General features: G+C 42.1%; 1 long non-coding RNA gene across 1 annotated transcript in view; it reads right to left on the bottom strand.

Annotated features, from left to right (window-relative positions):
* Positions 1-1,532: 1,532 nt before the first annotated feature.
* Positions 1,533-18,047, bottom strand: part of LOC145417417 (uncharacterized) — a 36,205-nt gene continuing 19,690 nt past the window's right edge. The window contains exons 2-3 of the long non-coding RNA XR_013900500.1: positions 1,933-2,124; positions 1,533-1,618 (exon numbers count right to left, since the gene is read on the bottom strand). This is a non-coding gene — a long non-coding RNA (uncharacterized LOC145417417). The remainder of the gene's footprint in view (positions 1,619-1,932; positions 2,125-18,047) is intronic.

An 18,047-nucleotide genomic window follows, 5' to 3' on the forward strand; every position in this document is an offset into this window, starting at 1 on the left:
ATGCATATCACGAATTTTAAATACCCGAACACGACGTATCACCCTTTCTACGTGAATACGCAAACCCGCTATGACCTTCATATGAAGTACTTCTTTGGCTGGCAGCTGTTCATCCTTGCCAACACTTGCAGGACGCACTAAGTGACATCCTTTAGCTACCAAATCACCTTCAACTTCTTTGAATCCTCTGTCAGCCAATACAGTCACTCCAGGTCTCAGGCAGTCCAAGTATCCAGAACCTCGCAACAACTCCATATCACTACATCTACCAGGCCTACCACAAGATATGAAATTGATCAGTCCAGCTGGGGTTACAGAAATCAAATACTTGACACTGTTACACTTCTTGTACTCAGACCAAGTCATACTTTGAGTCATTGCTGACGAAGACTTTTCTATTTGTATTTCAAAACAGTCAATTATGCTTTCTACTGTATGATAATAAGCTTTAAATGACTGAGGAAGTCTGCTACTAATAATGTCAGATGGTGGCCAGTAGACCAGCTCCTTTAAGCAACCAGCCATGACAGGCACAACCCGAGCAAGGATACGACTTGCACAACTCTTATTGACACCAAACATATCAGCAATAATGTAATTTGATATCCCAGTGCGAATAACCATGAGAACCAACATAACTTCATCTTGTGTCGAGATTATTTGCCCTCTGTTATGTAAGATAAATGATCACAAAGCAGGTCTACTATGTATAAATGGTCTCTCTATAAACCAATGTATCCCATTGGGTTCTTCATTATCATTTTCAGAGTACTATTAAGTGATAATGCTCTATTAGTAGCATCATCTTCACTACTAGATGTGCTTTCAGAGGGCACATAATCTTGGCTTCTGTCATGATCCAAATCACTACTCTCATAACTAGAAACAAACTCCTCATCAGACAGGTCCATATTTTCAGTTCTGGCAACTTTGAGCTGCTCAGCATCAGTGTTGCATGCTGCATCTGCTCGCATCCATGTCACTTGCACAGCCTTGGATCTTTTTGTTGTAGTCTGGAATTGGAAAATATCATTAACTTACCAACCATTATTATTACCTTATTGGGTATTAATTATTAGTTAAACAAAAAGGAAATGAATGGTGGTGACTGAAAGGGACTTACAGAGACTGGTAAAGGAAACTGAAAAGGTATTTACGATAAGGGAACTAAAATTGAATGCTGGGAAGTTCCACCTAGTCCATGAATGACGGAGCTGGAACGTAAAACCAAATTATCTTTCATGCATAGTTTGACACTCATTTGCTCACACTCAGACCCACTGGTTCTCTGCATTGAGGCCTGGGTTTCCAGCTTTAATCCTGCTGCATCTCAAGTACCCGTACTTGGTTCCCACTTAATAGAACCATGTCCCATAACCCACATTGATCCAGCTCATTCTGACCCTTGCACACCTTTCACAGCTGACATATGCACCTTTCTCACCAAAACTGTATGGAATAAAACACTTCCTCATTCTCACATGCACAGTCTGCAGCCCAATGTTCTTAGTAGAAGGTTCAAGTGCTCTCGGGTCCTCAGAATGTTTGTCGCTCTCCTCTCCAGGATGCTCATCATGCACCTCCCTCACTCCATCCATCGGAGACCATGCATCTGCAGCTGTTCAAAAATCAGTCAGCACAATAGTCATGGTTATGACAAAACAAGTAACATGGTTTAACTATCCATAAACCCACAGGACCCTGATGAGGAAACTATTTTTTGTACATTTCAATAATTTTATTCTACCAGTAACCCACCATAAAGCCATGTGTCAAATCTGGTTTATTCCAAATATTCTTGCAGACCCACGAGTTTGTTACACCCAAAAGTCAAACTTAATGGTACCACAGTATTGTACTGTACAGTAATATCCTTTGTCAGAATGGTCTCACTGTACATGTATATAGCTACATGAATATTGACACACTTACTTGCTACATTTTAATTATTTTCTTTGCCAGTATTTTTCGAATTAATCGCTTTCTCTTTAGTGTTGCCCTATTTGCATTCAGTGGTGTACTCCTCCCTTGACAGTCAAACTTGTGGGGTAAGACACCTGCCTTCAGCTTGATGTTACCTCCCACCATAGTGTAACGGAGATAGTTCTCCATGTCCTCCTTTAACTGAAAAACAAACAAATATACCAGTTAGATACAAGACAGAAATAACTGATTTCAGTATGGAACAATTTCTCACAAGATTACAAAAGAAAACAGCACACAATGACTTGTAAACCAGCTTGAACAAATATGCACTTTTATCCTAATTTAGTCAACATGTACATATCAGTATTATTCTAAACCATAAAACAAAATTAAAATATGGGTATGGGATTTTAGCATGGAAAAGTCTTCTGTATATCAGTTTCTGAGGCATAAAAGAACTAGCTTGCACAAAAATAGACAGCACTAAACATGTCATTAAGGTCTTTCCTCTTCATTATATAAAAATGGTAGGTTTGGTTACATTAGGTTAACTAAGGGGGGAAGGTGATTAAGGGAAAGCCGTGCACAAAACATCTTTAAAAAAAAAAAAATCCCTGTTTGCTCATTTAACTTTTAGTGTCAGTGAGTGCTCTGAACTTAATGGATATAGGATACTAATATGGTACTAAGTACAGTAGTCGTAGGCCAGTAAGCCTAACTTTTGATGAAGAGACATTTCTTGAAATTTGTTTTCAGAAATAGGTTATATTATACATAAATTTTTGAACATCTACAGTTCAGTGAGTCCGGATATTTGGGGCCAATATGAGGGTTATATCCCTCCTTTTCTTGGTTAAATATTGCAGCACTCACATTTTTCTTATGCCTAAGAGATCAATACTGCAATCCAGCACTGGGAACTCCCGACAGGCAGCCATCCACCACTGCTTTCGTTTACTCTTATTTGCTGGCACACAGAGGAATACTTTCCCAGGTGTACTTTTGTCAGTGTTCTTACGCATTGGGACGAAACACCACAGATTCTTCTTTCCACTGGACATTCTTAGAGGTCAGAAACAAGCACAGAGTGTGTAGGTTATATGTAAACAAAATCAACTATACCGCCTCGGTGTGAGTCATGACGTCACGACCAGAGGCCGTTTCAGTTACGTGATTTTTCAGCTACTTTATCTACTATTTTTTCATGTATTTGCACAATTTCTTGGAAAAAAATGGTTGGCATAGTGATTTTCTCCGTATTTTTTACTTATACATACATCCTACTAAAAAAAAAAAAATTGACCTGAAACTCGTCCATTACACATGTCAAATATACCTTGGTGTGTTTGATTAAGATGACATTTATACAATTCACCAGCATCCTGTTCCGTAGAATATATATTATGTATCATACTCATATCGATATATATAGGTTGACTGTTTTATGTACAGAACATTATTTCACACGTTCGTCATATGTGTTTGGTTAGATAATTAATGTGTGACTCGAACCTCTGGTGAGTTATATACAACTGCCTACATTACTGCACCAGATATTTAACATGAACCGACATTCACAGTGCAGATGCATGGGGCGTACTGGAACTCCAAATTTAACGCCTCATCATATGATCCGCCACTGCATGCCAATATATGTTTACGTATATGTTTCTTGTCCACAATTCATACACGTGCTCTACATGAACTTTTACGTCATATTATACTTAAAACACCCGTATACTATAATTCACTGTCCCATACATATGTCATGGATACACATGCTGGCCTACAAGTATGGTCATGAGGAATATTAATGTGTACATTATGATTACCATTACTCCATTTTCTATTCTGGCTGTGGGAGTCGAGAGAATGGGACCGCGCGTTGTGGCACGCAAATACGCATTGTTTTTTAAGGGAGTTCACCCTCCATATTATATCCTCCTTGATCTCATCCCTTTGTTACTCCTCCCTAACCGAGGTATTCTCATAGTCGCCGGACCTGGAAGAGTTGAGTTCACTCTGGGAAGTGACCCCACTTGGCCAACCTTTTCCGGAAACCTGTGGCATATTGACTACCAACCACCCTACATTCCGAATGGCCACCAGAGGGTTGGACGTACACAAATCATTGCTGTGTGTGGCTCATAATCCTGGTTTTTCCGCTGGTCCTTGCTTTCCAACACCCTTCTGTCGTTGCAGGGAGCAACATAAAGTTCAAGTGCTTACTTCACCTTTGGTTGTGTTTTTCTGGTGTTTGGACTTAGCCTGTAGTTTGGGGGGGAAATTCAGTACAGTAGATGGGACCCCCCTAGTCGGGTTTTCTCATTTCTGCACATGCGCAGTACGACCTGTGTGACATTATGGACGCATCACTCGACTTCCCCTGCTACCATTGGTCTGTTCTGTCATGCTGGTGAAACTGACACCCTGCTCACCCTTCTACCTGCCTAGGCGTGCAGCATGGAGAACTCGGGCCCTGCCACCCTCGAGGACCTTGAAGCTGACCTGGTGCTGAGTGACAAGGATGAGATGACTCAGAGTGACTGGCCACAGCTACCACAAAGTAGTAGCAATGTCTCGCTAGCTGGGGAAGTAGCTACAGAACCAACACTATCTGTACCTGCCACATCTCACCTCATTGGCCAGGCATCTTCCTCCGCCAAGCACCCCGTGCATAACATCTCAGACAGCAACAGTGAGCCTTCATCCCCTGCCGCCAAATCCTCCAAGCAGCAGGAGACTTCTGGTCCTCTGCAGAGGGCAACCGCTCATGGATCCAACACTCCTTGCCTCCTGCAGCTTGTTCAATCCCCCCAAGTTTTGCCGTTGCTTCCTGCCTCTGTGCCCCCTGTGTTCGCACCTAGGGCTGACCACATCAAGCTTTTATTCAAGACAACCCAACTGTGGACATTAAACTTCGATGGTTGTCTGAGGTCAACAGTGCTTTTCACCTTGATCGCACCCAAGCGGAGGTCAAGATGTCTGCAGTCACTTCCCATTTTGTCTACATCTCCAGATGTTGCAGGGACATTGTAGATAGCGTAACTAAAGGAGAGTTCCTATCCCTTTCTTTGGAAATTCAAGACTCACCTGAGAGGCCCCGCAAGTTTCCTACTTACCTCCTTACACATTATCCTGTCTGCACTGATCCCAACTTGCCCAAGGAGCTGCCAGGTATCTACTCAGCCCAACGTTTCCACCAGAATGACACTCCTATCAACCAGCTGGTAGTCACCTGGAGCCTTCCTCACCCACCGCTACCAACTGTCACCTTCAGCTTCCTTCCCTGCCTCCCATCTTGTGAGTTTCGTAAGATGAAGGACGAGTAACTGTGGTGCTTTCGATGCTGGGGCATTGGTCACATCTCCTAGTATTGTTCTGTGCCAGAACGGTGTGCATGGTGCTCTGGCCAACACAACTCTCGGACGTGTCCTCACCGACCCCCTCCATTTGCTTCTGATACATCCTTGATGCAACCCAACCTACCACCTCCAGATACCTTGCACTGGAAATGTCCCTGATGTCATCAAGAAGGGGTTAATGTTTGGCATGGCTGCACTAGACTCCAGGCTAACCCCGCCCCTGTTGCTAAGGGTGGGGCTCCACTAGCATCACCACCACCCTCACTCCGCGCTGCCGTTCCCCTGCCTCCACTATTGGTTTGAACTCAGCTGCAGTCACTGAACTTTGCAATGCTGTTGCCACTCTCAGGACTCGGATTAGCTCACTTACGGCACGATTCGATGCAATAGAAACCCACATTGATGGCTTGGTTAGCAAGAAAGCCACACTTGAGACAACATTAAATTCACTGGTTGAATCACAAGTCATCATTACAACTGTCACCACCCTTATGGAGAAGCTAGACTCCATTGTCACTCCCGCTGGATGACTGAATGCTCCCCTCAGCGAGTCTTCCCCTCGTGGCACGCCACGTAGCACTTCTCATACCACCAACACTTCCTCATCTGGCCCCCGGAAACGTCATGGCAAAGTTCGGTAACATGGCACAACTGCATCTCATCTCTTGGAACGCCTGTTGTGTTACTAACCGGTCTAAACTTACTGCACTCAAAGGATATCATTTTCATTCAGGAATCCTTTCTTGGTCGTGCGCTACTTGGGGTAGAGACACCCACTCTCAGTGGTTATGTTTCTTACATCCATCGAGTTAGGAATGGACTTGTCATGTATATCCACTCCTCCATCCAGCACTGTTTCCTCCAAAGCTCTGTAGACGACGAGACAACCTTTCGGCTTCTTGAGGTCACCACTGGAAGTGGCACAATTCGGTTGTGCAACGTGCACTCAGCGCCAGGCAGGTTGAATACAGCTGCTCTCCCAGCTCCCACCATCCGTGGCATGATATACATGGGGGATTATAATGCCCGACAGACTGCTTTGGGGGACCTTTCTGCCACCATTAACCGTGACCTGACTAAACTTCTTGAGTATATTCATCGTAATCAGCTCACCCGCTGGGACACCGGTGGGGCCACACACTCTCGAGGAGGCACACTAGATCACATTTTTACATCCAGCCTCGTGGCGTCCCTGGTCAGGAGTTCATCTATCCCTGAGCTCTTCTCTGATTGCATTGCTCTGAGCCTTCATTATTCCCTCCCTGCTACACCTTCTCCTATACCCAAATGCACTCGCATTGCAATCCCACCCAAGTTCTGACTTACATACATCTCCTATATGACCAACCTTCTTCCCAATTCGACCTTCATTGTCCCAAAAAGTTGTATTCATCACTTGTCAGTTCCATGCATGACTTCTACACCCATTATGTCAGCAGGCCACACATTACATGCCATCATGATGCCCACACCTGGGCACTGGATAATCACATCGCTTGGGCAGAGAGGAAGGAAGAGGAAGACGGTTTTGCCTTTCAAAGACGACCTTCCCCCGAGAGTCTCCATCGGTATCGATTGTCGAGGGATGATCTAGTTGCTCTTCAGCACTGCATTTATACCGATTCGTGGCATAAACTTACCGACAGCATCAACCATCAAACGACTGTTGGTTCCATGTGGCACCTTATCAACAAGGTTGTTAAGAAGCCAACCAGTGTCCTCCACCACAGTCCAGTACAGTACTGTATGCACAGGATCTTGTAGATGCCTGGTCTGCACAGTCACAGGCCTGCACCGTTCCTGCACACATACAGAACTTGCTCTCCACCCAGAAAAACTTTCGTGCGCTCCGTGTTATTGCTGCTTTACCGAGGACAGATGATGAAGATGGTGTGGCTATAATTGACGATGAATTGTGACGGGCCCTAGCCAGGGGTAGGGTAACGGCTCCAGGTGATGATGGCATCACTTTTTCTGTCGTCCGTGTCTTCCTGAAAGTTCCTGGCAATCCCCTTCTCCAGCTGCTCAACCTTTGCATCCATCTGGGATACATGCCACAAGCCTGGACCTGCAGTACAATCGTGCCTATTCCTAAACCTGGCACTGATAAATTCCGACCTGTTTCCCTCACCTCCTGCTTAAGTAGAGTACTAGAATGCATCCTCTTCACAAGACTTGTTTAGGCTGCAGGAGAAGCTCTCGCCCCGACTGTATGGCTTTTTATCACAGCGAGGGACACATCACTGCCTCATGGAGCTAGACACCCTCTTATCCCCCACCAGTGTAGTGGCCTTCATTGATTTAAAGAGTGCATTTGATGTTGCCAACAGAGACATCATCCTCGACCAGCTAGTGGATTTTGGAGTTAAGGGAAACCTGCTGTGATGGATACATGGTTACCTGACTAATAGGTCCTCTCGTGTTCTTTTTAAGGGTGCATACAGCACTGCTAAGGATTTCGAGCTTGGTACTCCACGAGGTGGTGTCCTTAGTCCTTTTTTGTTTAATATCCTCATACATCATCTACTCACCCTCCTTCCTGACATCCCTGGAACCACGATTACTTGGTATGCTGATGACATCTGCATTCACTCAAATTCCCCAGCAGATCTGCAATGTTTCCTTCACATGTTTCATGAGTCGGCTTCCAAATGTGGACTCATTATCTCTCCAGAGAAGAGTAGAATCTTCACTTCCCGTCCAGCAAGAACACTGCTTGTATTCTCTTTCGGGGATTGTGTTATTCCTTTGTGCATGCAGTACCTTTATCTGTGGGTGCCTGTACGGATTTCTCCCTCTGTTCCTGCAAGACAACGCATGCATCCGATTGTTCAGGATCTGCTGACCCGGCTACAGTGGCACCTAAAACCTCTCAAGTGGCTCACTAATTATGCTGCCACGGTGTCTATTCCTGTAGCACGAACCATATACATAGCGTTCATCCAATCAGTTGTTGATTATCTCTCCCCTGCTCTTTGTCAACTTTCCAGAACAGCCTTACAACCTCATGAGAAGATCCAATAAGCGGTAATGAGACTCATCCTGGGCTGCCCTGGCTCAACCAGAATTGTCAACATGCAACTTGAACTCAACCTTCCACCATTTGTTGAGAGAATATACTCCAGCGTTAAGTGCCTACATTATCCTCACCTTTCTCCCCACTACTCTCACATCATTCGGGCTTCCCTTGATCCCACTGCACCAAGGTCTCTGCTTCATTGTGGTGGCCACAAACTAGTTAATACTGTTAGTTCAAGCATCCGACAGCTAAACATCAACGTACTGGTGCCTGCTGAGGGAGGTGGACTATGGCATTCCACCTTGGCAGACCCCTGTGCCTGCTATCTCATATACTCTGGCCTCCAAGACTCTCAGCTTCAGAAACAGCTAGCTTTGGAGACCATCACCAGGCTGTCTCCTTCCCTCCCTTCAGCCTACCATATATACACTGATGGCTCCCTGCAGGAGGATGGCAGTGCTGACTGTACTGTATTTTCCCCAAGTCTGGACCCACCTCAAGGGGGCTGGTTGGGCCGTCGACTGCCAACCTTATCGAGCTCTACGTATTGCAAACTACATGGACTCCTGGATGTAGTTACTTTATTAATACGGATGGACAACAGTGGCTTGATCATCTGGGAATCACAGCCGGCCCTCCATGCCCTCTCCTCTCCCAGGCCTGCACATCAACACCTCATTATGCAGATACTCTGTTAATTGGCCACTGCCGGTGATCGTTCACTGGTGGTGCACTTTCTGTGGATTCCCTCTTATAATGGTCTCAGCCAACAACACTGCTGACCTCCTTGCAAGGACTGCCTGAGGACTGGATACACCCGCTGTGGATGGTACTAATGCCTCCCACATTTGCTACAAGCAGATAACTTGCAGAGCAGCCCGCTCCCCTATTCTCCACCGTAGAAATGCTGAGAGGGCTCACAATGCGTCTATGCAACATTATGACCACTTTCTCTCTCGTTCCCATGGATATCATGGCAGTGGTCTTATGGATCGTCAACATAAAGTGATGTGTGCCCGCCTCAGACTGGGCTACCGACCTGTGTGGCAGGTGGCTGGGGCGGGCAATGCACCTCATTTCTCCTCCTGTAAGCTGTGTGACGCACCCAGTGCCAACACCTTTGACCATTATTGCCTGCAATGTCCAATTGTCTCTAATTTAATACCACACAGACTCACATTAGGGGATACGTGTAAACATTGGTTGGGAGATGATAACTTAGATGGTATTCTCATGCATCATCCACACTTTGGTGGGTGTTAATTTGTTATAGCTAGTGTGTCCTACGTGGCACGAGTTCCCCTGTACTCACCTCACATAAGGCTGCATGACACTGTAATAGGTTTGTTGCCTTCGGGCATAATAAATTAATCAAATCAAATCAATCAACCCTACATTCCGCACCACTTGTCAGACACCTCAGCACTACAATTGAGTGTTCTACCCCTATAACCTCCCACCTCAAAAAAAAAATATATATATATATATATATATATATATATATATATATATATATATATATATATATATATATATATATATATATTGTTACGGAACAGAGAAAGATAATGTACACTTTAAGTGAGAATACTAAAATTCACTACTGTCCCGTAAAGTTCCAGGTTCAAAACAAGAGTTAGGTAAAATTACAAGTTAAAGTTTAATGCACAAACTAACAACAAAACATTCAGGACTCATAAGGATAATGTAATGGCAAAAAAACAGGTTAAATATATGGTTAACTGCAATAGCCTCTATTAACACGAAATTAGCAAGAGTAAATTTATCTAAGTCAGCCCTGATAAAATGAAAATACACCGGGCAATGCTCAGTCAATGCAAGATAAATCATTACAGACACAAAATATTATTAAAAATGATGGACATAAAGATCCCTACATGAATTACAAAAACTTCACTAGGCCTACAAATCAACACCTTATGCTATACAGTACAAGAACAAAATGCAATAACACTTATACTCAAATTACACACAGCTGCTAGATGTTTGGAGATTTCTTGAGCACTCACAATAATAATAACTGTACAGGGGAGGACAGAGATGTGAACAAAATGAGGAGCAGATCTAAGTGGCAATGATGCAGAGACTGAGCTCATTATATAGGGGCCAGCAGACCTTGATACAACTTGTAAGAAGGAGCGCAAATGAAGCCATGGGGACAAAGAGCTGAAAATCCCGCACTGAACAACAGAAAGGACGACTTACTCTACTATAACGATAGAAGGGGAGGACTGAGGCAGAACACGCTCATGATCAAACATGCAGCATACTGTGCGTTAAAATTACACAAAGGATGATGAAATCATAGGCTATGTAACAATATATATATATATATATATATATATATATATATATATATATATATATTGTTACATAGCCTATGATTTCATCATCCTTTGTGTAATTCTAACGTACAGTATGCTGCATGTTTTGTCACGAGCGTGTTCTACCTCACTCCCCCCCTCCTCCCTTATAGTAGAGTAAGTCGTTCTTTCTGTTGTTCAGAGCAGGATTGTCAACTCTTTGTCCCCCTGGCTTCATTTGCGCGTCCTTCTTACAAGTTGTATCAAGCTCTCCCGGCCCCTATATAATGAGCTCAGTCTCTGCATTATTGCCACTTAGATCTACTCCTCATTTTGTTCACATCTCTGTCCTCCCCTGTACAGTTGTTATTATTGTGAGTGCTCAGGAAGTCTCCAACCATCTAGCAGCTGTGTAATTTGAGTATAAGTGTTATTACACTTTTTCTTGTACTGTATAGCATAAGGTGTTAATTCGTAGGCCTAGTGACGTTTTTGTGTTTAATGTAAAGTGTTACTATCAGCCATTATTAATAATATTTTGTATCTGTAATAATATATCTTGCATTCACTGAGTATTATCTGGTATTTTTCATTTTATCAGGGCTGACTTAGATAAATTTACTCATGCTAATTTCGGGTTAATAGAGGCTATTGCAGTTAACCATATATTTAACCTGTTTTTTGCCATTACATTATCCTTATGAGTCCTGAATGTTTTGTTGTTAGTTTGAGCATTAAACTTTAACTTGTAATTTTACCTAACTCTTTTGTTTTGAACCTGGAACTTTACGGGACAGTAGTGATTTTTAGTATTCTCACTTAAAGTGTACATTATCTTTCTCTGTTCCGTAACAATATATATATATATATATATATATATATATATATATATATATATATATATATATATATATATATATATATATATATATATATATATATATATTGCCAGACGCCTCAATCCCGTTTGGGGTGGCCACAAACGAATCGCCTCCAAGTCGCCCTGTCACCCGCCATTTCACTGCCCTGCTCCCAACTCACACCCCCCTCTCTCATATACCTCTCCACCCCATCCCTACATCTCATCCTCGGCCTCCCCCTCCCTCTTCCCCCCTCCACCTCACTCACATACACTCTCTTCGTTAGTCTTTCACCCTCCGTCCTCTCCACATGGCCAAACCACCTCAGAGTGTTCCTCATAACGCTTCCTATCACATCCACATCAACACCACAACGCTCCTTTATATCCTCATTCGTCAGCCTGTCTCTCCACATGACTCCACAGGCTCCTCTTAAATACCTCATTTCCACTGCACTCACTTTTGACTTGTGGCCTTCCAATAATGTCCAAGCTTCACTTCCGTACGTTAGACCTGGTATCATAATACTGTCATGTAGTAACTTTTTCATTTCCATGCTCACTTCCCAGTTTCTTATCACTGCTTTAAAAGAACCAGCAACCTTTCTTCCCTGCTGTACCCTTTCAAGCACTTCACCCTCCAAACCTCCATCCTTACTCATCACACTACCCAAGTACTTAAACGTACTCACATTTTCCAATTCCTCACCATCCAACCTCGCTGTACATTCATTAACTTCACCTCTCTCAAAGACCATCATTTTACTCTTCCCTACATTCACCTTTAGATTCCGTTTCTTACACACTCTCCCAAACTCATCCACCAAGCCTTGCAGCTCCCCTTCGTCTTCACTCAACAACACAGTATCATCTGCAAACAACAGTACAGGGAGTTTCCGAACACTATCCTCTCTCACCAGGGCCACTCCAACATCCACTACCCTACCTTGTACCTCTTTTATTACCCCATCCATGTACAGATTGAACAACCATGGAGACATGACACATCCCTGTTTCAAACCAACTTTCAAAGAGAAAAATTCACTTAGTTCACCATCCACACGCACTCCAGCCTTCGTACCATCGTACATACTCTTCACAGCATTCAACAACTTCCCATCTACTCCATATATTCTTAACACTTTCCACAATCCTTGTCTATCCACCCTGTCATATGCTTTCTCCAAATACATGAAAGCCGTATACAACTTCTTTCCCTTCTCTAGAAACTTTTCCACTAAAGATCTAAGAATGAATATCTGATCTACACAACCTCTTCCCTTCCTAAAGCCTCCCTGTTCTTCTCCAACTAATTTCTCTGTTCTAACTCTGTCTATAAGTATCCTACCATACACTTTTCCTATTATACTAAGAAGACAAATGCCCCTATGATTACCACACACTTCTTTTTCCCCTTTTCCTTTCTACAAGGGAATAATTATACCTGACTTCCAATCCTCCGGGACTCTACCTTCCTCCCAGGCCAATCTGCACATCTTCCACATCCATTCTACTACTATCTCTCCCCCATGCTTCAGCATTTCACCACACACTCCATCAATTTCTGGGGCTTTCCCCAATTTAACTTTCTTCATTGCTTCCACAACTTCTGTCCTACTGATTTCTTCCTGTCTTCTCACCTTCCTCCTTCTCCCAGCCATTCCCCAGCCACTTATACTCGCATTACTTCCATCCTCTACGTTCAACAATTCATTAAAGTGTTCTCTCCATCTGCTCACTTTTTCTCCCTTCTCCACTAGTAATCTACCATTTTTATCTTTCACTCCCCTGCTAACTTCACTTCCACCCTGTCTTACTCTTTTCACCTCTCTCCAGAACATTTTCTTACAGTCCCTCCATTTTACACTCAAATTCCTTCCAAATTCCTCATCCACTCTCTTCTTACTCTCTTACTAAACTTTTCACCTCTTTCTTTCTACATATAACTCTCTCTTCCACCTCTCAACTTCTTCCACGCCCCTATTTCTCATCCATTCCTTGTATGCTTTCTTCTTTTGTGCCACAGCCTGTTTCACCTCTTCAGTCCACCACGCTGTTCCTTGCACCCTCCCCCACCGTCTTCTCTTCCTTCCACACACCACATCACATGCTGCACATATTTCTTCTGTAAATATCTTACACACACCTTCCACGTCTCCCATCTGCTCCAATTCATATATGCCCAATCGTTCCTTCACTTCTCTCTTATACTCTGCCTTTTTCTCATCCTCTTGTAACCTTTCCACTCTCCTTGCAACTACTCCTTCCTCTCGTCTTTCCCATCTTCTATTCCTCCATCTTACTTGCATTCTAATTCTGGCCACCACCAAGTAGTGGTCAGAAAGTCCACTCCCCCAACCTCTATACACTCTTGCATCCTTTACACATCGCATCCTTTCATCCACACATACATAATCAATCATTGCCTTCCTTTCATTCAGTTCACCACCCACCCTTCTCATCACTCACCATGTATACCTGTGGATCATTTTACGCCAGAAGAGGGTATTGGCTATCACCAACCCCCTCCTAGCACAAATGTCCACTAACGCACTCCCATTCTCATCTATCTCAGCAGGCACACCCCACTCACCAACTATTCAATCCACCTTCACATTCCCAACTTTACCATTCATATCACCAATCAAAAACACTTTCTCATTCCTTCCAAACTTTTCCATGCACACTTCTACATTTGTCCAGAACTCTTCTCTCACTCTTCTTGCACGATCTTGCGTTGGTGCATACTCACACACACAATCGCCCCACATTTGTATTCCAACTTTCAACTTTACCCACACAATCCTTGACCCAACTGATCCATACTGTCTTATGCTCGTCTTCCATCTTTTACTCACAACTATACATACTCCTTCCTTTGCCCTCTCATTGTCACCTACTCCTGCACATATACCCCATCCATACTCCCATTCTCTCACACTTTCTCCTCTCCATTTTGTTTCAGTTATTCCACATACATCCACTTTCGCACCCTCAAGCACCTGGACAATCTCTCTCTCTTTCACCTCATCATTCGCTCCCCTTACATTCCATGTTCCAATTACCATGTCCTTTGTTCGGTCCTTGGTCGTCATCGTTTGGTCAGTCCTTGTCCGAGGCTTATTGTTTGTTTTTTTAGTTGTTTTCCGGGGAGGGGTACTAAACCTCCGCCAACCCTTTTAGTCGCCTTTTACGACAAGCAGGGATATATATATATATATATATATATATATATATATATATATATATATATATATATATATATATATATATATACCTAGGCTGCTTCCCCCAAAGAAAGGGAGGTAGCCGAGACAGGACGACACACTCCCCATTTACTCATCCATTCAAACACATTCATACGCATCTTAGCCCTAAAGGTTTTATATATATATAATATAATAATGGCCAGCAAAACCAGAGTGATGTACATATTCATTATATACAAGGCAAAATGAATCTGGTAGCCGACGCATTATCTAGGAACCCGAAAACAATTCAGGTCGAGGCATTAGATCTCAAAGGAGACATCCCAAACCACGATGAAATCGCAAACGCATAAAGACTTGATCCAACATGGTCTAGAGTTATATACAAGTTAGAAAGTGGGGATGACATACAATTACCCAAACTACATGTACCACTAGAACAATTCACAATTATCAATAATGCATTATATAAGATCAACCCAGAACAACCACAACGCCGAATAAATAATAACCAATTGGTAGTACCTAATGACATGATACCCCAAGTATTACTAACGATACACGATAGCCCACATGTAGGACATCCTGGAAAGGATAGGACATTCAAACAAGCCCAGTTATATTACTGGCCATCATTACGAAAAGATATAAACAATCATATAGACAGATGCGAATCATGTGCAAAACACAAAGGATACCCAATTTCACCTGCACCAATAGGTAATTATCCTGTACCATATCAACGATGTGACGTTGTCGAGGTTGATTTACTCAATTTATTCAAGATGCCATTATCATACAATAATAACAAATACCTATTCGTAGCAATGGATCATTATTTCCGTTATGTCATTTTAGCCCCAATAAAAGATAAAACAGCAGAGACAGTAGCAAAGGCAATAATAGATAATGTGATACGTGACTTTACTACCCCAAAGGTACTAATAAGTGATAATGGAGGAGAATTTAATTCTGATGTCTTACAAGAAGTATGTAAACAATACAATATCAAAAAGGTTAACGTTTTAGCCTATCACCCAGCATGGGTTAGAAGAGAGACAAAACAAAAAAGCATTAGATGTACTACGACACATTCTCAATGAAAATAATGCAAGCTGGGATGATTGGATTCCCAGTTAATGGATCTATAAATAAATCCATAGGTGACACACCATATTTCATTATATATGGGACAGATAAAAAACTACTATATGAGCTCCTAAACTCAGTTCTTTTTTTTTTTTTTTTTAAATCGAGGCGAAGATGCACTTGACAGTTTGGTGATAATTGGCTGAATGCAACGTTACTTCATAATCTCTTTATTATTATTTGACAGCATATATCTGATGGGGATATTTGGGCTAGTAAATGTTATTCGGACATGCTGCTTTCAGCCAATCGTCACCAACCTATCCAGTGCATCTTCGCCTCAATAAAAAAAAACAGTATAGAAGGTGCCAGTCTGCCCGTATACAATTACGATGATTACGCTAAAGTCCGTTTACGTGAATTCCAGGACATTCACAAAATAGTCAAAAAACAATTAACGATATCCAAGGAAGAAATGACGGAGACATTTAATAAAAAGGCAAGAGACTTGCCTACCAGCTTAGGAGACACTGTCTGCGGTAACATTCATATGAGACAATAAATTATCCCCAAAATTTGAGGGCCCGTACAGAGTAATTAACATAGAAGCAAACAAAGTTTTAATTAGGTCACTGTCAAGTGGCGAAGAGAAACAAGTTCATATTGATCATTTAAAACGAGTTTCAAGGGAACTATCCAATAATTATTTAACCTCGGATACAACCGAACAAGCGAACGTAACACATGAAACCAATCAAGAAAAAAATAATTACAAAAATAATTTGTCATACCAAACAATCAAACATAGGTGCAACTGTTCCAATAAAATCTACGGTACATCATTTACATGATTTAAATATCAATTTAAAATCCTCCTACACTTGAAATAACAAGCAAGTTATTGTTCTCCGTTAGTCAACCGTAACTCACATCATCACTATCATCGACAAGAGCATGACCATATTAGAAGATTAAAAGATTTTTGTCGGTAGGTAATGATAAAGGGACTTATGCTATGGATTCTTCTCTACATACCAAGAGGATACGGTCACAGACCACCAACACATAGTGCGGCTAGGTTGTCTCATAGCTCCCACGGCCACGACATCAATCGTAAAAGGTGTCACGAGTACTGAAATCAGTCTGGATTACTTATACGAATTACCTTCTTATCTAGAAAACATCGCGAGACCCATGAGGACCCTGGACATCATGATTAGGAGCCTATGTTTCACAAACACATAACACAAACGAAGTGGATGAAATAGTGAAGTTAGCGAAATGAAAAATAGAACAGGCTGTCAACTATGCTCATCATGATCCAAGATCTCCCATCTTATGGAACGGAGGTATTGGGCAACAAGAATAAGAACAACTCGCCAAAAGCGCGGTTTGTTCGACCTGGGTGGTGCAGTTATTGGGAACATCTTTGGACTGGCTACAGAGGAAGACCTTCAAGAAATAAACAAATTTAATAAAATAGCTCAAGTACTAACACACCAAGATCAATTCGTCACAGGACATAACTCAGCAATGAAGACAATTGTGAAAAATAAGAACAAGGCGGAAAACATAGCTCTCGAAAGTGTAGATAAAATAAATGACATGAAGGTAACATAACACTTTTCCATCATCACGGAACACATTGACACAATTCTACTCCAATTAGACAACACTAGAGTTCCTTACAGGGCACTTATGCAAGGAATTTCGAATGCCGGTGATGGCAAGATCACATGTGACTTACTTCCTGTTCAAGAACTACGTCAGATAATTAGTCAAGGCATACATAAACATAAATTGAAGCCTTTGTTCCGAAGTAGGGAATTCATGCAAACATTTCCACCCACTTCCTAATATGGACTTAAACATGAGCACAGGTATTAAGCTGACCACCTAAGTTTGAAACTATGCAACTGATCAATGAAACAATGAAGACCTTGGAATATTTGAGTTTGAGTATGTTCAACCCATATTATGTGTATAGCCCAGCACCTACTGTACTTATAATTTCCTGTATTGTATTTGCAGTAGTGCTCTTCGCAATGCACAGAATGCATGCAAGAATTGCAAATTTGGAGTCAGTATTTAGTGGGGGTAGAGTAAGAATTCAAGTTAACCTCCATGAATGAAGTGTACATATTTTGTATATATTATTATTATTATTATATAAAAAAAAGAATGATATAGAAGTATACCAGTATCATTATCTCTATATGATATATGAATAGCTCTTATCATAATAACTTTGAATTT

Source organism: Coenobita brevimanus, chromosome 110 (assembly GCF_032717465.1).
Source record: "Coenobita brevimanus isolate Jiangsu-jjx chromosome 110, ASM3271746v2, whole genome shotgun sequence".
NCBI classification, from domain to species: Eukaryota; Metazoa; Arthropoda; class Malacostraca; order Decapoda; family Coenobitidae; genus Coenobita; species Coenobita brevimanus.